The following is a 24763-nucleotide window of genomic DNA, read 5'->3' as shown; positions in this document are numbered from 1 at the left end:
CGAGTGTACACTGGCAGAGTTTGCCAATTATATCAAACTGAGTGGGGAAGTGGATATTTCAGAAGGGGGAGTCACCCTACAGAAAGATCTGGATGGACTGGAAGACTGGTCTAACAAGAACTGTATGAAGTCCAACAAAGACAAGTGTAAGATCTTGCACCTGGGAAAACATAATCCACGAGTGCAGCACAAGCTGGGATCTACCCAGCTGAGGAGCAGCCCAGTGAAAAGGGACCTGAGGATCCTGGTGGACAACGAGCTCCATGTGAGCAAATTGGGCTGCTATGACAGACAAAGTGAACAGGATGCTGGGCTGCATCAGGGGCATCACCAGCCCTTATGACATTATAAAGAAGTCAGTATCCCACTCTACTTAACACTTGTCAGGCCACATCAGGAATACCATGTTCAATTTTGGTCCATGTTACACAAGAAGATGTGGACAGGCTGGAGATGATTCAGAGAAAGGCTACAAAAGGACTGCAAAGCTTGGTGTGAGTAAAGGCTGAGTGAACTGGATTTGTTCAGTCTCAAGAAGAGAAGGCTTAAAGGAGGTATTAGCAGCATGTTCTAGTATTTAAAGGATGGCTATAAAAAAGATAGAGACCCTGGTTTTCTAGGGAATCATGTGGAAAAGATGAGGGGTAGTGGGTTACTTCTAGGGACATTCCAATTGGGTGCATGTCAGAGACTAAAATGGTTCATGCCTTAAATATTGTTATGAAGGCATTTTGCCCATTATAGCAAAATCTGTATAAAGAAGCTACAATCTCCGTAGCCCAACCCTCTCTGAAGATGTCTGACTGGAACTTTGGACTGTTAAGTGGAGTTAAGCTACCTAGATAAGATAAAGGGAACATTATTTTCCCATCATCTCAGTTCTAGGGAGATGTAAACAAGGCTGAGGGAAAGGAATGAATCCACAAGAAAGCCAGACTCAGCAGAAAATCATCCCTGGCTGGGTTTGTGGTGGGGGAGGCCACAGCCCACAGAGGCCAGGTTAACATCCATCCTCCCTTACACACACTGGCTCATCTATGAAACCCCCACCAGGAAGGCCACATCTATTCACATGAGAAGCAGCTGAGGGGGTGTCATAACCCATCAAACACCCCCCAAAGCGCTCCCCAGACTTATTCCTGAGGAGCTGCTCCACAGGAATACCTGTGGTGCAAAATGATGCAACAGATCCAGAGTCTGTTGCCAGAGACTGTATCAAACTTGCCCCCCTCCCCCAGGGAAGTATGTATATATATTAATCCATTGGATTCTGTGTTTTTTGGGGGACCCTCACCACCGAGAAGACCAGCTGGAAAGGATCATGAGGATCATCAGGACACCAGTGGGATCCACGGAGTGGTGATACTTAAATCTGTCTCTGTCACTATCTTCCTGTTTCCCACCTCTTTTCTATTTCTTTCTCTTCCTTTTTCTCTCTCTCACTCTCTCTCTCCTATTTACTACTAAATAAGATCCATACTATTGATTTTGGCATATGGTCTCATTTGCACCTTAATTTGGGCAGAGGCATTTCTATTAATTTTACGAACTGGACCGTAACAGCACAAGAGGAACATTTTTCACAATGAGAATAAACAGCCATTGGAATATCCTCCCCAGGGAAGTGGTAGATTCAGCTGGACAGACTGTTGGGCCATCTTGTCTAGAGTGTGTTTTTACCAAGAAAGGTTGGACCAGATGATCCTTGAGGTCCCTTCCAAGCTGGTATTCTATGATTCTATGAAAGACCCTGCCTGCTCTCCACTTGCTGTAATCAAGGTCCGCTATCCATGAAGAGCTGCTAAAACAGCTACAACTGAATGGTTTTCATTTTCTTGCTCCTACATGAATGCTTCTAAATGAAACTGTTTCTAGCAACAGCCAACATTTAAAAATGCAGGACCATATTAAATCCAAAATTAAAGCCATCTGAATATCAGTGTGGCATATTTTTTAAGCAATGGGGCTATAAGGGAAAAATGAATGGGCTCTGTTCCCATACTACTGCCAGTACTGTCACATACTAATCTTAACTTACATGTTACAATTTGTTTATTCACCATCATCAAAATTCTGATTTAGTTGACAGTAATATAATTTTGGACTTCAAGATCATCATGTTCCCCTGCTTCAGGCCAAAGACAAAGAAGAACATTTGGTTCCAAATCACTAATAGCTTTTGCTCAAAAGTCTGGCATAAAACAAATAAATATGCTAGAATGGCATTTATTTCCTGCTTTTATGCAACAAATAAACCCTCACTTTTTAAAAAGGAAACTTCATATTATTATGACATTAAAAAATCTTCTAAAGCTTTCTTGTGAAGCTACACACAGTGACCTCAGCTAAAGGTGGACCAACCATAGATAATTGAGTTCACAGATCTTGCAATAGGTAAGACCTCCTAATTTTTAAAAGTTTTTAGGTTAATTACGTTATTTACTCATTAGGAATGCTTTGTATTTACAGAGACCACCATTCTGTGTGCACACAAGGTCATGGGGAATAATGAAGTTCCCCCCCTCCCCTTACCCAACACCCCTCAGAGGCAGCTGCACTCCCCTACCCTCTCAGGAGCAGGGTTGGGTAGGGAAAGAGGGCAGAGGAGAGGGCACTACATTACTGCTACAGTGGCAGTTCTTACGTCTACACTACAGGTTTGCCACTACTGCCCATGGAAAATGTAATAATCTGAATCCTACACCTGTGAGGGATTTTTTCTTTTAATATAAGATCTACGTGGCACAGCCAGGAGAGCATTAAATTGAAGCAGCATAAGGAAGGCTGGTAGATGGTAGAGACTCCTAACATGGGGACATGGACTCTAAAGGCTACCTTCCAACAGTTGTACAGGATCACTAAAGTTACTAAAACCCCCAAATTTAAAATATTCTAATTGAGAAGACATGGCAAAGTGAATTTATTTTCAGTTTTATTGCAGGACATGAAGATAAATAAATCACTGGGCTGGAAGAATGTGCTTATAAAGAGACCAAAACTGTGATGATAACATTTATTGTGGCCAAAGAGTAGGGCAGTCTGGAACATACAGATCAGATATTTTTGAAGGAGTTAAAAGACAACAAAGTCAACTAGGAAAAAAATAAATTGTAAAACTCAATTTAGATTTCTTCAAGAAGGTTTGTTATTTGGCAAGAGAGCTATGAGTTCGCAGTCAAGAGAGAAGAAACTTTGTCCCTAGATGCTTTTATTGCAGGTGTGAATTGAAAGAAGCTATCACGAATGGGAGAAATCCAGTAGAATGAAACAAAAGAGAAAGAAAGAAACAGATAATAACCAATATATTTTGTGAAGTGAACATAATTGATAAGAGAAGCTAATAACATGACGTCTCTGGGCAACACATAATGAGAATCTTTTTAAAAGTATAGTAGGAACAAATTAAATCCCAGCAATAATACAAACCCATAACTAGAAATGATAATGCCATTAATAATGAGACAGGAAATGCAGGAGTGGACAATAAATAAATCCCTGTTCTGTTTTCGAAATGAAACTGGAGGAAGTGCTTCTTTCAGATGAAGATGATGAAGTACTCTGTTAAGAGCTGAGAAAGATATTAAAAAAACCCAACCCTTGTATGGGGGATAACTGCTCCAAATCAGCAGGCCTGAGTAACTTATACCTGAAAATTCCAGCAAGCTGAGATTAAAAGAGTTGTGAGGTTATCCAGGTGTCTCTAGCACAGGTAGCCTTTAGGTAATCAGACCTAGACAAAATAGTATTAAACCAAGACAGGGTTCAGTTAATTATGACAACAAATATGATTTTGTAATAATCTCAACTACATGTGTGGGAATAATTAATTTTGTTGGTACATCTATTCTGGCTAAGCAGGCTTTTGAAAGGCATTTGTCTTATTACTGCCTGCCACAATTAATGCCACCACAAAACATCAGTGAAGTATTCATTAAATGGATTAAAGTCACGCTAATAGACAGACCTGTGTAACTTGGCACTCATAATCATCTGTGAATGTAGATGTTTTACAGAATCTTTTGTCATTCATTGGCACAGAAGTAAACAGAAATACCACCACTGACAAAATGTTGACTAACATAATGATTGGGTTGACCCCCCAAAACAAACTGACGTGTAATACAGAAAATATGAAATTATGAACAAAATAAGGAAGGCAAATTTAAAGACATTTAGAGGTACCTAAATAACTGTGACTAAGTTTTTTAATTTACAGTCTCCTTGGTTTTCTCACATGCCTATCCCAAAGCACTACTCAGAATACAGAATATATCATCCTCCATCCTAAGAAATGAACTAATTGTAAAAATGCTGACTGTGTGCCCTCTGCTCCTCTTTCCAGGTTAGACAAAACAAAAATTGAAATGGCAGCAGCCTTTTCTTTTTGAAGGACTTCTGATGTGGGAGCATAGAGTGCTCTTTAAACCATTGCCAGGATTCATCCCAGCAATCAAGACGAGAGATGCAGCTGCCCTGTCTTCCAGATAGGGAGACTCACTGCTACAATATCTCATTTAGTTTCTTACTTACCAACAAGCCAATGTGGGTTATGTAAAAGGTACATTCAAACACTATTGATTAAACTATGGCATCATTTGGTGAAGACTGCAAAAATCCCAGGGTCGGAAAGTCAGGATAGCTGCACAGTGGGGGACTCCTTTTTTAACTTGGTTGCTGGGAAGTCTAAGCTATGGCCAGCCACTAGGACAAATGGATCAGCAGTACAGATCAAGAACTGGAGCCCAGGACTGGCACATAACACGTCTTGAGTGATCTTGAGGGTTTTATTTTTCTCCCTTGCTCTCACATTTTGATGGGGGTTTTTTTTGTTGTTTTTGGTTTTTTTAGGTTAGTTGATTTGGTGGGTTTTGGTTGGTTTTTGTTTTGTTTGTTTGTTTAGTGGGGTTTTTTTGTTTGTTTTGGTTTTGGAGGTTTATTTTTGTTTGGGTTTGGGGTTTTTTTGGTTTGGTTTTTTTGTTTGTTTTGGTATTGGTTTTTTTTTCAAAAGGAGGAGTTTCATAAGGACTCTAGAATGGGGGATTTCTGTAGACATTGAGGAGCAGGGAGTTGTAGGTCTAAATGAGACACAGCAGGAGGGAGTTTAGCCCCATCTCCCACAGCCTGGTTTGGGCTGAGTGGCAGGGCCCCATGAGAAAGAGACGATGCTGCCAGCTGTTGTGTTCTCATTCCAGCTGTACTGGAAAAGAAAGACAAGCTGGGATGACCCTTGGTGGATGCCAGGCACCCACCAAAGCCTCTCTATCATGCCCCTCTGCAGCAGGACAGGGGAGAGAAAATATAACAAAGGATTGGGTGGATATAATGTGGGTGGAGATGAGGACCAGGAAGCATCACTAACTGGATACTGTCAGGGGCAGAACAGACTCAGATTAGAGCTATTAATTGAATATTTTACTAACAGAATCAGAGCAGGATAATGAAAAATAAAATAAGACCTCAAAACCACTTTTCTCCTGTCCCACTCCCCTTCCCAGCTCTACGTCCTACACTAGCGGTGCAGGGAGACAGGGAATGAGGGTTATGGTCAGATTATCACATGTTGTTTCTCCTGCTGCTCAGGAAGAGGAGTCCTTTCCCTGGTACATCATGGGGTCCCTCCCATGTGAGACAGCTCTCCACAAACTTCTCCAACGTGAGTCTACCCCATGGGCAACAGTTCTTGACAAACTGCTGCACTGTGGGTCGCTGTTCCACAAGGTGCAGTACTTCAGGCTCAGCCTGCTCCAGCGTGGGTCCACCACAGGGTCACAGTCTCCTCTCAAGCACCCACCTCAGGCTCTGGGGTGGCTTCCTCCACAGGCTGCAGGTGGATCTCTGCATCCCCATCTCCATGGGCTGTAGGGGCACAACTGCCTCACCATGGTCTGCACCACAGGGTGCAGAGAAATCTCTGCTCTGACACCTGGAACATCTTCTCCCCCTCCTTCTCCACCGACCTTGGTGTCAGCAGAGTTGTTCCTCTCACACATTCTCACTCTGCTCTTCTTTGTCTGCAACAACTCTTTTTTCTTCTTCTTAAATGTACTATCACAGAGGCATTACTCTCATTTCTAAATGGCCCAGCCTTGGTCAGTGACATGCCTGTCTTGGGACTGGCTGACACTGGCTCTGCTGAACATGGGGAAAGCTTCTGGCAGCTCCTCACAGAAGCCACCCCTGTAGCTCCCCACTCCCACCCCTGCTACTAAAACCTGGCTGTGAAAACACACCAGGCTTCTGTTCACAACACCAACCTGCAGGAAACTGTGCTGGGTGGTGTAATGAAATGTGATCCTCATCACCTGTATGTGGTGAAGCCAGAGAGAGAAAAAATATAAGAGGCAGCCTATTCTACCTGAACTAGTTTGAAAGTTGTTGCACTATCAAACTGCTTGCTGATTACCAGCCATGGGCTCTTCATGTGTGCTCTGCTGGCCTGTCATAGGCAAGACACAGTAAGCCGCAACTGGTGGTGGATCTGAATAGTAGGGTTTATCTAAGAACCAGCAAGGTTCAAGCTTTTGCCCTACCTGACTGTCTCAGCCTCACTGTCTCCCCCAGCATTGTGCTCACTTGACCTTGATTTCCCTTTCCCAGAGAGTGAACACTGCTGGTCCAGGAAGGTTGGGCAGAAAGTTTTGTCAATTCCTGTCGTACCACTGCTCATAGGAATCACCCATCAAGGTCTCTGTGTGCCTCTAATACTCATCTTCATCCATCTCCCTTATCACCTGAATCTTCAGCCACTTCCAGGATCTTTCCTCCAGCTGAAGCCTTCATCCCCATTCCTGTGTAGCTTCTTCTTTCCCAGAGCCAAGACAGTCTGTGTGCAGGAGCACAACATATAATCAGCCCCCTAACTGGTTGTCCTGTCTCATGTCCCTTTATCAAGAGGGGTGTTCAAGACTTGCCATGTATTTCTAGTGCTGGCATTATTAAAACCTATGACTAGCCCTTACTAGCTGGAGCTGGCAAGTAACAGGCTCCTGCTTTAGAGTTCAGAAGTTCAGCTTTGGGCATTCACTCACACATACATGTGCATGTGTTGCCTGTCCACATTCACTCACTTTTTTTTGCCTACAATGTTACCTAGTACAAGTCCAATTTTGCCCTGCATTGCTTTCAGCATTATCCTACTGGCTGACTCCGGGCAGCTTCGTGGCCAAAAGACACTTCTCAGTACTTAATCCTGACTCCAATCCATCCCCATGTGACTTAGATCAGGAAACATTCTTATGGATGAAGAAAATACCTTGTTTAAATCTTCTGCTAAACTCAAAGAAGCTCAGCCGTTAGCACAGTCTGACCTAATCTTCAGATTGTGCATACTCATGGGGGAAAATGAAGCAGGAAGTATCCTTCACATTTTAGTTCTGTTATCAGCAGTTTCTTGGGGAGAAATGAATGATAATTTCTCTTCCTCTGTGTTTTTGTAATCCCTTATTTCCTTTTATTATTTGTCAGTCCATCAACCAGAACATTTTTTGTCATCGTATTTTTTATTCCAGTAAAATCTTTGACTAAGCCGTATTAAACACGTGCCTCTAAAAAATTCAGATGAGAAGCATAATGTATAAAATACCCTTGGACATCTCTAATATTAAAAGTATGTTGAACAAAGATATTAGAAACTCAGAAGAGTATAGGTGGTAGCATAGTGTTTCCACAAGCTTAACTTCTAATAACAAAATATAGTCCATGTAATCATTTAAAGCAATCATCTTCCACAAATTCTCCCTCTCCACTAATACGTAGCATTCATCAACGAGAGTTTGGAAACTGGCCAGCATGAGGAGATGTTTTGCATGCAGTTACATGTACTAAAAGTTCACGCAACTTTTGCTGTCTTGAACAAGATCTAATTAAAAAGAAAATCAAGAAATGAGTAACACCTTGCCTAAATGTCTTCAGATTAACACATGCTATTGAATCAATAGGTCTCACTAACAAATGTTAATAAAATAACTGTAGAATGACTCATGCCAGTGAGACAGATGAGTGAGTATCAATATAAAAATTTTGAAGAGGAGGAAAACAAAATCACAGAAAGCCTAAGGATCCAATCCAGAAAAGTTCAAGTTTTCTCTAAGATTTCAGTCATTAAAGAGAACTGAAGATGTTTATTTCTTTGTTAAAATTAATTGCCACAAAACATAGAAGATGCCAAAATATCAATGGGTTTTCAAAGCAGTTGAAAGCATTAATGAAAGAGACCATTAGTTAACCACAGAGCTGTCTCTGCTGTCAAGGCTCAGCAAATTCAAGAACCGGAAGAAGCATCACTGGGCTCTTCCCTTACTGTTATATTCCTGCTTATCCCAGATACAGGGGAAAATGAACACTCGGTCTGATCTAATAGAAGCAATCTGAAGTTCTTGTGATGTTTCATATCTCCTCAGAGAATCTATGTAATATTTCAGTGAATTTTACCTCTGAAAAAAAAATGCAGATCAAGTGTCAGCTGAGATACCACAAGCTGTTTTCTGCTTTACAAAGGGACAGGGCTTTCTCTATAACTAATTGCATACCAAGCACGCAGCAAAGTAAGCTTCTTGGGAAGTAAATGATCCTAGAACAGTTTAACTATATCAGGATTACATACTCCAGGGATTTAGCTGAAGCAGAAGGATTTGCATGGTATGAAACTCCTGACAAATCTCTCAACAAAAACATTTTTTCTTTCTATCACATGGTGTGTGGTCCAGCAGCTGCTACTCAGTGTTCGGATTTTATTCAACAATCCAAATTATTGAAAGACACTTAGCATTCTGAAAGCCAGCTACATTCTTAACAAGCTCTGAGTATTTTTTTAAAGTGTAGTCTCCGAGGAAATGGTTATTCAGAAGGGTTAGGCAGTGCTCCTTTTCTGTAGTTGAAAAGCCAGAAACTTGTAGTGCACAGATGAGGATGAGACTTTTGTTTTCAAAAAGTGATGCAAGTATACATATTTGCTGAGAATATTGATGCAGGATAACGTGATGGGAGCTTTGTCCACACACCTTCAATTGCATTTTACTACCTGTTATAAAATCTATAGGCATGGCAAAGTTGGTCAACAGTGCTTGATGTATTGGCATTCTTTGACAGGTCTGGATAACCAATATAATGTGGACATCATTCACCTCCATTTGCTTTAGGTCATGGGTTGTCCTCCAGTTCATAGCTTCATAAAGCTGTGGAATAGCCTTTCTCTAGGAGACCTTTTGAAAAAAGAACATAGTAAAAAGGATTAGGTGTAGCCATAAATATGATAAATGGCTTGCTAGAAACTACATTAAATAGCAGTAATCTCAGCCCAGAGATGGGTACTGCAACAGTCTTTTTGCAAACCTGTGTGGATAAATGATTCACCATGTGCTTGCTTTTCATGGACGTCCTTTAACAGAACATCCTGTGTCACTAGTAATTTTCACTCCAAATACAGAATACTTGAGTGTTGCTGTTTACCATTTCATCGCACTTTCCTCATTCTCCAGACCTCTATTAAATGATGGGAAAAGAAATCAGATATGATACAAGTTGTGCCTCCCACTCTTCTGTAGGACTTTATCCATAATCTTTTGACTTGTCCCTCTTGTTGTTATTTTTTTTTTCCCTTTTGCATTTGTTCTTAGGTTTATTTGTATATTTATTTGTTTTCTTTTGTCTAGTCTTGTCCGGGTTTTCTCCACTGTGCTTCTCTACACCACAATCCCCGAGAGGGCAATTCCAGATACTCAGCTTAGTGTCGAATCCTTCAGCAATATCCCAAGTGCTGAGCACAAAGTATGTGCACATTTTGTGCAGTGGCTCTGTTTTCACAGTACTCCAGGGACCCTCACTGAAAACTTATCCAGCAGGTAGGTTCATGGATTACCTGCTCCCTGTCTGCACAGAGTTACACTATATGGAGTTAGTCCTTGTCAAAACTCAGCCCACCACTGGATACAAAAGACACACAAAACTTAAAAATGTCAAGGTTCCATCAAAAATTACTCTTTCTACATTTTTCCAAAGTATGTATCTTCTAAATAAAAACACCAAATATTCGTATACTATAGGAAAAGAAACTCACATATTTTTTAAAAGATCATTTGTCTGGCAACAAGTGTTGCAGAGATGAAAGAATGAAATAGGAGAGCAAGCCTCAATGATGAAACCAAATGAAAACTAGCAATTCCAGATGCTTGTGGAAAAAAAGTTGTAGCAGGAAAGAAATAGCATTTTCTTTGACAGTGACAGCTAAGATTTGAAAATAGGAACAGAACATCTACTGACAGGATGACTTTATTATAGACTACGTGGGGATTTTTCTCTCTAAGTTGCTTGCAGCAATACATCTCATTCAGCTCCTCAGCCTCACTGATGCACCAAGCTTGACCCTGTGTCTTGGAAATGTACTCACTATCAGTCAAGCTTGTTTGCATTAATGTAGGCCACTTTTATTTATCATAGTAATATACTTCATTTATATTTATTGCATGCTGCCTCCTTTAGTTGAGCTTTGACCTGAGATTGACCCAGATGTTTGTATATTGTACATGCAGGTACTGTTGCTTTTGTGGCTAACATTGACTGAAGAGCAGACCTGCAGAGACACTTGGGACCAGGCTACGTGCAAAAAAACCCAGTAGAACAGACATATCAAATTGCACTTAAATCCAGCCACATTATTTGCAACATCTCAAAAATATTTTTAAACCTCAAGGCATTTACAGCAATTATTCAATGCAGCATATTATTTTAACTGCTGCTTGTAACAGATTTTACAGTTTGCGCTGTAGCATGGAAATCATCACTATCTTGCTTCAGTGTTTAGAGGTAAAATGAGAAAGCTTCAGCCAGTAATGCCAGTCTATAAAACCAGCAGGTTTTATTTGCTCTGATTACTCACCTAACATACCTTCACTGATGTATAAATAAAGAAACCAGACATACTTTTGTGTTCATGGCATTAAGCTACATGTGATCAAGCCACGTTGGTGTGGGCTGACCCCTCTTGCTTGGCATATGATTCAGTGCCTTATGTGAGAGCTCTGGGCTGGAAAGATGTGTCAGATTAAAGAAGAGTAAGAATTGCTCCATGCCCATTATCTCTTTTTGGAAAGGTTTCATAACATTCAGTCTATGGGAAGCCTGCCTCCTGCTTCTTCCAAACTATGGATATAACAGGACTGTTGCTAGCAACCAAATCACTGAGATGTAAGGAGTTACCAGCTGGCAGCTATGCTGTGATATCTATTTGCATGAATGCTCCTTGTCTTTTACAAGTGAGAAGTAAAATGTGTTAGCTCAAATAATGGAGGTGGTTTGTACTAGTAAGAAATATATTATTTCACTGAGCCTCATCTCAATGCCACTTACACAAAATGGCAACTGTGACCTTTGCAATGTTTTAAGATAATGCTTTTTTGTTCCACCTATGGAATAGGTGACATATACACACACATCGAGCCATTCCAGGTCAATGTCAAATGGAAACCTATGGAAATTAACTATAGAGACTCAACTGCTTCTGGCTGTCTTCTCATATCTGATATTTGGTTCAGCTTGTGTCAAAAGTCACAAAAAAGAGGTAGGCTTTGAAATTAGGAGAACTAAAGCCACTTGTAAGTTTGAATAGGATTTCCATGTCCATAACCTGAACTGTTTATGGATTTAGGGACATGGGCAATATAGCAGAGACTGGAGAACAGAAGTATGAGATCATTTATTAAGCTCATTCTCATAAGCTACCATGTCAAACATCAGCTTTCTTTTTCCCTTTGTTTTGAGTTCTTTATCTTGGCCTTAGTTGGGCCTAGGAGGTTTGCTACTATAGGCTTGAAGATGGCTATTAGTAGATCTAAAGTGGTTTTCCACTCCTGTATATTTATCGCTTTAATCTACTTGTTTGCAAAATCCTTTAAGAAACCAATGCTTGGAAATATTAGTCAAAACAGGCTTGAGACTTCTCCCTCTGCACAATGGCTGATGTGGTATATGAATAAGCTCCTGCAAGGACTGAAGATTTCACAGATGGACAGGATCTACAGAAAAGAAAAAGCAAAAGAGTGGAGACATTCAGGTAGTACAGCACTTTCCTTAAGTGAAATTCTAGGGGCCAGATTCCATGTCACTCCACATTGTGTGCACTTGAGTTACACCGCTGGAAATTGCAAAGCAGATATAATTTGCTTTCAGCTCTCAGAACAAAAACACTTTACATTACCAAACACTGCTGTTAGGGGCCATTGAAGAATCTACAAGAGGGTTTTTTTCCCTCCCGTAAAGATGTGAAATGGTCTCCTGAAGAAATGGTACAACTGTCACTGAGTGGACTTTCTCTCATTAAATGAGCACTGGGAGAGGCTTGAAAATATATAGCAGTCTGGTGACCTGGGAGTCTCCTCCAGCTCTAATTTCTGTGAGCAAGGAGACAAAGGATAGAGATGGAATTGAATTATGCCTGAGGCACAAGATTCCTGGAGCTGATCACCTCTCCCAGGAAAATGTCCGTCTAAAAGATTTTCCAATACTTCTCACTAGCAGTTTTGACATGTGAAATTCAGGTGTTTCTCTGAACTCTAGCTGATGTTCGTGATAATATTTATTATCACAAATGTCAGGATACTGTCCCAGTTGCTTCATTATTGAACATTTCTTACGTGACCTTCCACAAGATTATTAGTTTGCAGTGATTTGTGAAACTTCAGAAGGCCCAGCATGAGCTTCCTGTGGTGACAGGACAGTAAATGATTAGAAATCCTCTATCTCCACCAGCCATATGGTCAGCAGTACAAGGATCCTTAATACACCTCTTCTGGAGTTGCTTTTACCCTGGTTTTTCTCTTTAATCTTTGACCCAAGCAGTTTAGGTTGAATGCTTGGGATGCCTTTCTCATAGGTTTTGGGGAGTTATATTCAAGTGTGTGCAACCTAGGGAACTCAGGTACAAAAGGTTATAGACCTTCCTCTTCAGAAAGCCCTTTCAAATCAAATGAGAATTATGACCTCTCGTTGCCCGCTTGGCTCCAGACAATGCTACTGATATACCAGTTGATTTTGCTTTCTAAAGATTCAGATACCCATTGAACACTTTGAAAATTCTGAACAAACGACAGAGAAGGGGAAAGGAAAAGGCTTCTTTAATAACCATGCTTTAAAATAGTATTTGACATTGTGGTAAAGAACTTGAGAATCTGCTCCCGCTCATCTTTTCTTTGAGATGATCATGTGCACTTCTTCAAAGCTGGTGCTGAAACCACTGTCCACCTTGCGAGCATTTTGACTTAGTTTTGCTTCACTTGGGTTTCCATAACAAAGAAAAGCAGGAGCCCTGAGGACAAACATATGTGTGTTTTAGAAAAAACACCCTCAGTAATCTGAAATTTTTTCATCTTTATTTGCTTTCCTCATGTCCCAGCAATAGTACAACCTGCTCTCCTGCTGCTAACACTGACTGGCTGTAACAGATGTTTTCACCTGTCTTTTATGGGTTTTTCTCAGATTTGACAAATATCTTAGAATCAGGAAAAGTACAAAGAGACATCTATTGCTTTATCGTACTTCCTTAATTTTAACCGTTATCAAAGCTTCACTAACTGTGCCTATGTCTTTTTTGACAAGCTAATACAATCAACCCTGCTACTTCATCTCATCTAATATCAGTATGGGAATATCATGTTCTGATGAAATTGTTAACCATTAATAGGCACAGCGCTGAAATATTAATCCATTTTGTCTCTCCAGGGCATTATAATCAACTGATCGAGTAGGACTTAAAGTGTATGTGTGGAGATTGCTACAGTACACAGCACATCAAACTATGACTTAAAACATATTCTGAAGAGATCTGTTCTTTTCATACTAATATGTAACTGGAATGAGAAATAGAGACAGAATGTTTACCAATCTTTCACAGGAAGATGTAAAAAAGATGTCTACTGCTGCACCATCAACTGTTTTATCCTGCTACTCTGTAAGAGAAATAACTTATAAAGTAAATATCATAATGAACTTCCCACATAGATGAGTTAAACTGAGAAAGAACTCCCACCAGTGTGCATTATGCAGATTGCCTTATTCGTGTCTGTCATACACTTCTACACAAACGCCACTCTTCTTGCCCTCAACTGTCTTGCCATTTGCTACCCTAGTCAATAAAATAAATTCTAGTGTAATGCATGAACCTTCAGTGAGCTTCCACATTTCAGAAAATCATAACAGCAGCTATGAAGAAGGCCCTCTTTTCTTAAAAAACCAAAAATACACCACAGCACTCTTGCAATAGCCAAAAGGTGCTAGCTCTATCTCCAATATTGTGTGTCTGCCATTACCTTTCTCTCTGGAAGGCCCCTCCTAAGGTATAAGCCACAGTCAGAATACTTGATGTGTTAGCTACATTATTTTGCTGATAGCTTTACTTTTGTTTTAGAGGACAGTGCCTCTTAACACATAGCTTCGACAATCTCTGTGTACCTCTAGGCTGATTTTTGTTTGATTCTTTGCAAAAAGTGGATGAGGTGAACATCCTAGGGATGATAAACCAGAGATAAGAAAAGAGTCTATTTTTCTTTCCAGGTTTCATCTGTGCAAGTTACTAAGGCAGCCAGATAGTTCTGCAAAAATGAGATAAACCATCACCATTTTAATGGTTTTTTGTCTTTCCTTTTCCGGACAATGCCTTAGATGCGTTCAGAAATCATCATTTCTGGAATGTCCACAAAACACAGCTCTGATAATTAAAAGATTTCTTGCCCTTAACCGCTCATTTTCACTGTGAGTGTGTTAATGTGAAGTATTACCCAATTGTTAAATCTAGGTATTGATTATTTCAAGCTGTACATGGACTAATATTGTTTTCCTTGTGGAAAGACTGATGTATTTGTCCACAACAAAGGACAAACAGATGTACATCTTTTCTTCAGAGCTCAGAGATTAATTTTCAGAAGGAAACTAGACAAAATGATTTGCACTGCTGTTAAGCAGTTTCTTTCTCTGTTTTCTTTCTTCTCCCACTGAGGGGACCAGTGATAACACAATACTTCCATTTTTTTCACAAGAAAAGTAGGGAGCAGCTGCTTCCACAGAGGAGGAAACAGAGGCTTTGTAGAATAAAGAAAGCTTGTGCACTTTTTATTAAAAACTGCACTTTACAACTGAAACATAATCTAAGGATGAAACAGCTGATATGGCTATTTTGCTGGTTGTTAAGGAGTTTATACTACATTAAAATGACTCCCATGGGTTTAATTTTTCAGTGCTGTTACAGTCACCAACCTTTCTTATTGAGAAGGTCAATAGGCACAATGTGAAGTCTTGTAAATCATTGCCTTGCTATTTTTGTAATATATAATGTGACCCTTTCACACACCTTAAAAATTATAAACCAGAGCACATACTGTATATCAAACAAATAAATCAGATGCTATAAATACAGTCTTTCTTTTGGTTCTGGACAGATTAATTCTATTGCATTTCATATGTTTTAAATTGTTTTGGCTTCAGAGGCAAGATCTGCTTTTGTATTCAGAAAGCAAAGACCCTGGACTTAATCTATTTTAAAAGCTTAATAGAGACAAAGTGACCCTGAAAGCATATTTTAAAATTATTCTGCTAAAAGCCTTAGAACTATAAACATTAAATAAATTAAGTCATTATACTGAAAAAAATCTGGTCAATTGATAGAAACTTTTAGGTGAAATTTTGAAAAGGGAAAGAACAAGTGAGAATTAAGCATAACAGTGACTTGATAACCTATTTAGTGCTCCAGGGATGCTTTTTCCCACAAGTGTATTTACAAACCATGTTTCACATGCAAACTGAAATTGTTGATGTGACATCTAGGGAAACGGAGTGACTGAAGAACATATTTTATAATGGAAAACTGTAGCCTTATGAAGAAAAACTTGTTTTAAGCAGGAGACTATTTACTCAGCTACACAGAAAAGCAGGATGTTTTCCCCTCATATTCTTCTGCTGTTTCCTTCATGCCTTTTACCACCTGCATTAGAGTGTATTGGTTCATGCCTACAGTCCTCTGCATCAGTCAGTAGTGAGAAATAAACGTCCTTGGTCATGCTTAGTATCCCCGTGATTTTCCTAGTCCTCATGGTTTCTGCCTCTGCTGTTGGAGGAAAAAGCACTGATCAGAGGCATTTGAAGGGGAAAATATGTAAGAAAGGGAAATTATCAGAATTAAGGTGATACACCTTTTTAAAAGAAAGAGCTGCAACCTCTCTGAGACCTGTGAGGCTTTGTGTTTCTGCTGTGTCAACTCCAACCTGCAGAAGACATTTCTCAAACACCCCTCAGTGACAGTCCACAATGGAGTGACTTGGACTTTGGACACAGGCAATTTGGGCGGAGGAAAGGAAGGAATGTATATTTGTTGAACACATCTCTCACAATGCTAGCAAATTCCATGTTGTGGAGCTGAACCAATGATGAGATGTCCCTTGAATTTCAGCTGGTGAGTGTTCTACAAAGGCTTCATAGCTGTGTTCTTGTGATAAACAGATCATTGTGCTACTGATTTTGCTAAAGTGGTTTTAATATGAGAATTTGCCTGTTTCCTGTTTACATGTTTTTATCTATTTTATCATGTCTTCATTACCTTATTGTTCTGATGACTCTTTTGTTCTTCATTCCTTTATTTCCTCAACCCCAGATGTTTATTCATTGTTAAAATAAACATTCATGGTTCATGCTTACTGCAGTCTTCAAGGACTTGGAGAGACACTGCTCTGACTGAAAGTCCAGGAACAATCTAGTGCATGAGGTTGTCTTACAGTGTCCAAGACAGCTGGGAAGTGCTGTTTATTGGTGCGGTAGTCTTTTATCTAGCTCCATGAAAGAAATTAAATTTTAAGTACAGCGCTTCCTGCATTGTACTTTTATCCTTGTACAAGGCCAGACAAAATTTGACATGACATAAAATACTTTCCCATGAGAAGAACTGGATATATCTATGGATTAGGTCTAGGCTGACAGCCAAGTTGTGAGCTGTACAATTCCCTGATACAGGCTTGCATTCTTATTTTTAGAGAATACTTTTTTGTGTGCAGCAAGTTGTAACTGACACTATCCTACAAAAAAATTGTGTCCAAGTTATGCTGTAACTGTAATTAAGGAAAAGGTACTGCTTTTTCTTTGTGGTTCATTTAACGTAAGGGCCAAAAGGGTTTGAATTCAATGATCTCATAATCAAATCAGGTCTGCTTGCATTGAAAGTTTTATCCATTTGAATTCATTAAAATAATCTGTATGCTCACATTTACTTTTTTTTCAGGCAGAAAATCCCTTTGATTTGAACATCTAAGAGTTTTCCTCTTCCTTTTCCTTCACCTCATCAGGGAGCTTCCCCAAAAGAGTTGCCAGATCTGCCATTCAATTCCTAGCCTTTTCTCTACAGTTCTTCTGAATGGACACAGCTGAAAAATAAGGCATAGTCCCAAATATTCTTCTATCTTATCTCATCCTAAAAGTTCTTGAAATTTACATGCACATATAATGATTTTAGGATAAATCTCACTTTTTTTTTTTTTTTGCCTGTGGCAGTCTTATTAGACTTATTAGGCAATAGGCAGAGACTGATGCACAGGAAGTTCCACCTGAATACGAGGAAGAACTTCTTTACTGTGCAGGTGACTGAGCACTGGATCAGAGAGCACTGGATCAGAGAGGCTGTGGAGTCTTCCTCACTGAAGATATTCAAGAACTGCCTGGACACAACCCTGTGCAATGTGCTCCAGGACAACCCTGCTTGAGCAGAGAGGTTTGACCAGAAGTCCAACTGTGGTCCCTTCCAACCTGACCCATTCTGTGATTCTGTAATATAAATGGGATGGGAAATGGCCTTTTATGTCCATACCCACTGCACCTGCAAAAACTGAGCTCAGCTTTATTGTCTTGTCTCTGTTTGTTTTCCTTTTTTTAGAACACCCCACTCCCAAAAAAATAAACAAAAACCTAACCCAAACCTAATCCCATAATCCTCAGACCTTTTAAGATTTTACTCCAAAAAGTTAGTCCAACACATTTAAGTTTCACAGAAAAACAGTACCTCAGTCAATGATATAACCTAGTAGTTTCAAATGTAAGACTAGTTGTGGGGGACTTGGACTAAAATGCGTTTGTAAATGTAAGTGTGATAGGCCACAATATAAAAAGAATTTTACATATTAGATTTTTGTGTGAGAGTTTTTGGGAAAACATTTGGCAGTGTCTTATCAGTATAATATCTACCACATTCCAGTAAGCCACAACATTTTAATTGCCACAAAAGAAAAATAAAATAAAAATATTAAATATGTGAACAGTTAATACAGTAACAAAAACCCAAGGTAAGATTTTTGGAAACCTAAACAAGGAGAATCAAGACTGGATAACTTATTAATTATTTGCCTTCATAAAATTTCCTTTAGAAAATGTTTTATATCATGAAATATATACATTCCACATGATAGAAAAATATTTTACTAATAAAATGTCCACAATCCAGCAATAAATACAGTCACATGAGCAGTTATGCTTTTGCCTACTTTATTCTCAAGAGTTTTAGATGTCAGTAACAATTACATGGTGTATTCATTTATTTCCCTATGTTAAAGAATATGCAATTTACTTTGAATGACATTAACAAGCCTGAAAGCTTGTTTAAGCTTTCAAAATATTTCAAAATACTAAAATAATCAGTTCTTACAGATTTTAAAATAGAATTTCAAGAACAGTGAGGTTTTCCACTGAAAATAGGTGTTCTAATATATACAGTGATATTACTAGATAATTATGTAATTTAAAATGTAGTTCAGTATCTGAACTAACCTGCCCTCTCTAATCCACAATTCAAAGGATGTTGGATGTTAAAAGAATTTCATTAGTTGAAGCAATGTCATATTGGTTGAGTGTAATAGTTTTTTGGGAAATTTCTCAGATGTTTAATCAAAATGGGAGTGCCCAAGGGCACAGGAAATTCCTGCTCTGCCCTGTTGGTCATGGAGACCATGGCAAGATCTCTTCACTGATCCTGGCAATCATTCATTCATTTTATGTGGGTGTCTGAAACAATATAGTGCTGAACAAGTCCTGTTACTCATGCTTTGATTTCCACTCCAGGGTTTTACAGGTATCAGTGGTGTGGAGACCAGAGCAGCTGTGGCAAGGTGTGGGGCCAAGGGAATTGCAGAGATGGGTCTCTGTCCCTTCATGCTTTAACCCGCTTTTGCACCCGTCTCTTTCTATTGCTTGCACTCCTAAAGATATACATGGCACACTGACAGAATGCTTGGGAAGTCCTGTCACATTGTTCTTTCTCATCCTACGAGGAAATTGTCTCTCCTGTGGACTTCTGTCTTCCATTTGCATCTGGATGACCCGGAATTTATGGGCAGTGGAGCTGAGGGCTCCTCCCTCCCTCAGTTACCATTTTTAGGGAGTCTGGTCTGCCCATCAGTCTTTCTCTTTTCCTTTATTGAATTCTGCACTGCAAAGTCAGGATGGCGCTACAGCAAAGTGTGGTAGGGCAGCAGAGCTCGCAGTGACCCTCTGTGGGGAACACAGGGAGGAGAGACCAGCAGTGCTGCACCAGAGGCAGCCTGGTTGCTCCAGATGCAGAACAAGTGCTGTGCGTTAAGAGGGTTTCCCTCTCTCACCTCTGAGAAGATTCAAATCAGTGCTGCAAAACTTCAAGCCAAATACTATTCAGGCTCAGATCTATGTTTGGCTGGAGTTCTGATAGCTTCTTCAAAAGCAAGTTTTATTTTATCTATTTTTAGATCAAACAAAGGTGCTCTATTGACTTACTTTGACAATTTAATAAAATGCACAAAGATCTTTCAAGGGCAAAAGATGGAAAGATGATTGGAGTAGAGATCCCTGCCAACTCCCCCTCCCCACCTCAGAAAAAGGAAACATCCCACATCCCCTGTTCTGGAAAAGCATCTGAATTTAGGTTGCCTCTAAATACACAGGGGCTTCTTTTGCAGAGGAGCCACTGAAATATGAGAATTGCTAGTGCCAGCACTCTGCATGACCCCAGTTGCCATGGGTAAGCATGAGGTAAAAGGTGGAATCCCAGACATTCAGGCCCCAGGCTACATTTTCCTTTATCATGAATAGAGGCAACACTTGGCATGGGAGTCAAGTGTAAATAGGAAGCCAAGGTGTTTGGTGAAAAATTGACTTCATATGTTCAGTTGGATGGTGGCAGCCACCAGCAGGGCAGTGCCATTATGATGTAGGTCTCTGGAAGTGGGGGCAGCCCCTGGGAAAACTCATACCAAGGGACCCACCCGGCTGTTCTGCATCCCCTTGGTCAGTGGCTAAAGCAGTGGGCTTGCCTCTCCTGACTTGTTCAGTCATTCCCCCAGAAAATCTTAGGAATCTAATTTAAGACAAGAGGCTTGAATTTCATTGCCTAAAGGGTGAATCAGGAAATGTTGGTTTTCAGAGATGCTGAACATCTACAGCCTCTGCTGAGCTCAAAAGGCAAAGAAGGCAGCAGCCACACGCTGAGCTGCAGAAGAACATTATACTTGAAGCCCAGCTACCCACTTACTGCACTGGGCTTGGATTTGGCTGCTTCATTTAAGGTATCAGAGATAAATCATTATGGCCTTTGACCTTGAACTCCATATTTCAGTTTTATCTTCCATGAGGCAATAATAAAATTTACCTACAGTATTTTGAACACAATCAGGAAAAATCAGTGAAATACACCATAAGCTGCATCATTGCATAATTGTACATTTTCATTGTATATATAATCAAAAATAATATACCATGCAATTAAAGAACACGTCATCTTTTAAATCCCTGTGATACTGATTTCTTTCTTCTTTTTTTTTTTTTTTTTTGGTGGGTAAGCTGTGAGAGTGTACTCATATGTTTAGCAAAATGCCCTTGAGAAATAAAATAACATCTGAAACTCATTTTTTATTTTGTGGTAAACTTCATAACATTTTCTCAGATTCCATGCATAGGATGGATTTCCAGTTTATCTTATGTGTGAGAAATGACCTTATAACCTATGTGTGACAGTTGTTTGGGTTTTATAAACTGCCCTGCTCACTGTGGCATTACTCACAGATATTTGTGTGCTACTACAGAAAGCCAAGGAAAATTATTATTCTTCTATATTTAACTATGGTGTCTTCATTTAGTCCCGTGTCACTTAGAAGAATCTTGCACCAGGATAGGTCTGCTTTTAAATTGGAAAAAGAAAACAGGTTTTTTTTTCTCTGTAGTTGGCTCTGGTTTTCAGTGCTTTGGACACTGCAGCTTTCTTTTCTGATAACAGTTTGCCAGTCCTTTAATTGGCTTTTGTTTAAAGGAATATTTCTATGTAGAAGCTGACACCTGTATGAATATTGAAGAGGTAAATTGATTTCTGTGTAGAGTTCAAGGAAAGCTGTCAGAAGAGGAGGAAATGCATAGCTGGTGTTAGCCCTCTAAAGAATTCCTCTGCTTGGAGCCAGGGAAAGACTAAACCTAAAAGAGTTTACTAATAAGGTTAATTTAAAAATTATTCTAAAGCATTGTTATTACTATTATTATGAGAGAGATTTATTATAACTTTTCCTATTTTCAATCTCAAATGCCAGCAGTAATGACATCTTCCATGAGAATGATATTCATTATAGTGCCCTGGGGCTGTGCATTCTTCTCACCTTTTTTATCTCTGACTCCTTCTGCTGGTTTTAATTCAGCATTAGGTACAATATGAATGTCCTTGCATGGGACACAAGCTGCTGCACACGTACCATCTTTTCTGAAAGCAGTTGAGAGTCTGCATCTGAAAATGCATGTTTGGTTAAAGTAGTGTCCACAGCACTGCCAGGTATTTCACAGACTCCACTGATGTAAGAATACTGGGGAAGATAATGCTCTAAATCACAAATGGAAGCTTTGGCTGAAGACAAAATGAAGAGAACAATTAGCATTTCCAGCATACTTGGATAAAACAACAAATTCTGCAGTAAGTGTTCCATATTATTAAAAGGTATTGGGATAAGGTTTCTTGTGCAAACACAAAGGCAGAATTATGCAGAGCAGGGTTTTAATATAATTTATTTTTCATGCCTTTTATTGACAAGTAGCTAATGAAAATTACTTATATTTTCATTGTATCTTATCAAGCCTTGTTAATGAAAAGCGCCACTGTTTTGCATGGATGTTGCATCATTTCATAAAAGTTTCAGTGGCCTATGACTTAGTAAATAAAGTTGTCACTCAGACCTCATTTCCTGCCCAACTGCAACAAATCGAAATGGACACTGAATTAATGCTGAATATTGTCTGCGTTTGGTGTCTCTGCAAGATCTCTATAATATCATGTTAGATGCACTCTGCGTGAGGGACTCATCTATTGTTTCTAGGAAAAGATATTACAAATCATTCCCTGGCCTCATCTAATTTATGCCTTTGAGAAATTTTTACAGCAGAGAAATTACCAAAATGGGAAAATCCATCTTTACTTTACAAGACCCCTAGTCAGAAGGGCTTGCAAAAGTAGAAAAATAAGTACTATGTTTTGTTTGCTCTTCTCTGTGTCTGTAACAGTATAATTGAAGAGTTAATATTTATCTAGTTGTCATAGGCTCAGGAAACAAAGTAAAATTCAACCTTAAAGCACTGAGATCTTTTCCTGAGAACTGTGAGTACAGAAAGACTTAGTAATTGCAGTACTGTATTTACAGCTTTGCAGATTAGTATCTGCATTTCCATTATGCATGTGTTAGAGAGCTGTATAATACAGTGAGACAGCAGTAATCCTGTATTCAGTTCCTTAAACTTTTACTTTCATGCAATTTTTAAGTGCTGAGCAGCTCACACCTTTGCTGCTAATGTCAACACGGGGAAATGACTGCTGTTGGCTGTTCTTTTGGTGTGGCATGCTCAACTGTGCACTGGCAGCAGAGGCAAAGGGACAGCCAGACCCCTCACGTCCCTTTTCTGCTCCTCATCCAGTGGATACAAGGTCTTGCAATGCCCTGCAAGCATTGACAGGAGGCTCAGGCATCCTCCTCTCTGAGAAGTGGTACTCTGGACACTTCTGCCACTGTACGTGTTAGCACATGGCTTGGGAGGTATGAAAATTTGAGCAGCAGAGAAATTGCAATTTGATCTCACACTTTTCCTCTGGGTGGGTCCAAGAGCTAAGCTATTGCATAAGAAAAGATGACAATTTCCTTCTCCTGGGGTTTGTAGGACAAGGCTGGCATAGGTGCATGTTCGAGGAGAAGGCTCGTCAGAGCCCAGAGTCATTTCCCTGATGTCCACTCTGAAGCATCTGCACTTCAGAGAAGACCAGGGTTAAGAGGCACCCTGCTTTTTGCACACCTATCGGACAAGTTAGGCAGGTCCCTACACAGTGTTTTGTATGTCCTGAGTGCCAGTAGGACTCAGCCACATGGTTTTGGTTGCCTGTGGGGAGGTAAGACCTGCCAGCATCAGGTGGGAACTTAGCCTGGGCTAAGAGACTCAGACTGTTGCCAATCCTATGTTCTTTTTGGGCTCCACCCCTCTGTCTCTATTTTTTATCTTCCTGCACCACCCAACATCAAATATCACAGGTCCTTTTTAGATGATTTAATCATGTGGGATTCTTTTCCTTTTCCTCTTCCTCTTCCTCTTCCTCTTCCTTTTCCTTTTCCTTTTCCTTTTCCTTTTCCTTTTCCTTTTCCTTTTCCTTTTCCTTTTCCTTTTCCTTTTCCTTTTCCTTTTCCTTTTTCATCTATCTCCTATTCCAACTCTGTGACTTCCCTGAATAACATTTGCCCTGGGTGCTGTTGTAGGTGAATTTTTTCTCTCCTATCTTCTTCCCATTTCCCACACAGTGTAACAAAGCTGATTGTTACTGGAGTCTGAAAACTACCTGAAACAGAACAAGAAACCATTAACATTCTACAAGGAATGCAGGGATTCAGGCTGCTTTGCTCTTTTTCAGTGAAATCGTTAAATGAGATGTCACCAATGGGATGGCTATAAACCAGCTCATTCCTTTTCTGCTGTTTCTGAAATGGCTCTGCATTATTGATGATATTTATTTATTTATTTATTTATTTATTCAATGATTAGCAATGCAAGGACACTTAAGAACAAATACAGTGAAACCCTTCCAGCTCATGGTACCATGTCATTATTCCCATCTTCTCTGAACAGTCATGAAGTTCAAGGTCTATCCTAGCCACATAATTTCAAACATGTTAAAAGCATAGTGAAGTAAGCACAGAATTCATATGGCTCTGCATGGTTGGGATTAGATGTAACTGCAGTATTAGATTGTTTTAAGATTTTATTTTACTTCGAGACAATGCAATAGAAATCACAACTTGAGCTCTCAGTTACAGCGGCATTTTAGAGTGTAGGTAATCTCAACTACCAATAAAACTATTTGATGACACAGGTCTTCTTGTTGGATAATATACACAAAGGTTCATTAACCATCCTGAGTTGTGCTTCAAGCTGTGTAAGTGCCTTGCAGAAGATATTAATTTTGTATGTTAATGTTTGTGTCATCAGATATTTTTATTTATAGATTGGGACCCTTTTAATTTGCTCGTTGTTTAGAAGCATATTTCTGCATGTTTTTTGCATTAAACATACAATCCTCTTACTTCCACAAGAGAATCCATCTCCATAAGTGGCGTTTGGTCACTTTTATTTAGAAAAAGTTCCTAACTAGTCACTGCTTCATTGGGGAAGTCTGTCTGTGTTCAACATACCATGATGTTGATGAATCCTGTGGCACCAGTGGATGTAAAGTGAGACATTTCACTTCAGGTGAATGTCCTTCTCAAAC

This window comes from Corvus cornix, chromosome 1A (genome assembly GCF_000738735.6).
Source record: "Corvus cornix cornix isolate S_Up_H32 chromosome 1A, ASM73873v5, whole genome shotgun sequence".
In the NCBI taxonomy this organism is placed as follows: Eukaryota; Metazoa; Chordata; class Aves; order Passeriformes; family Corvidae; genus Corvus; species Corvus cornix.
Note: the sequence above shows the minus strand (reverse complement) of the source record.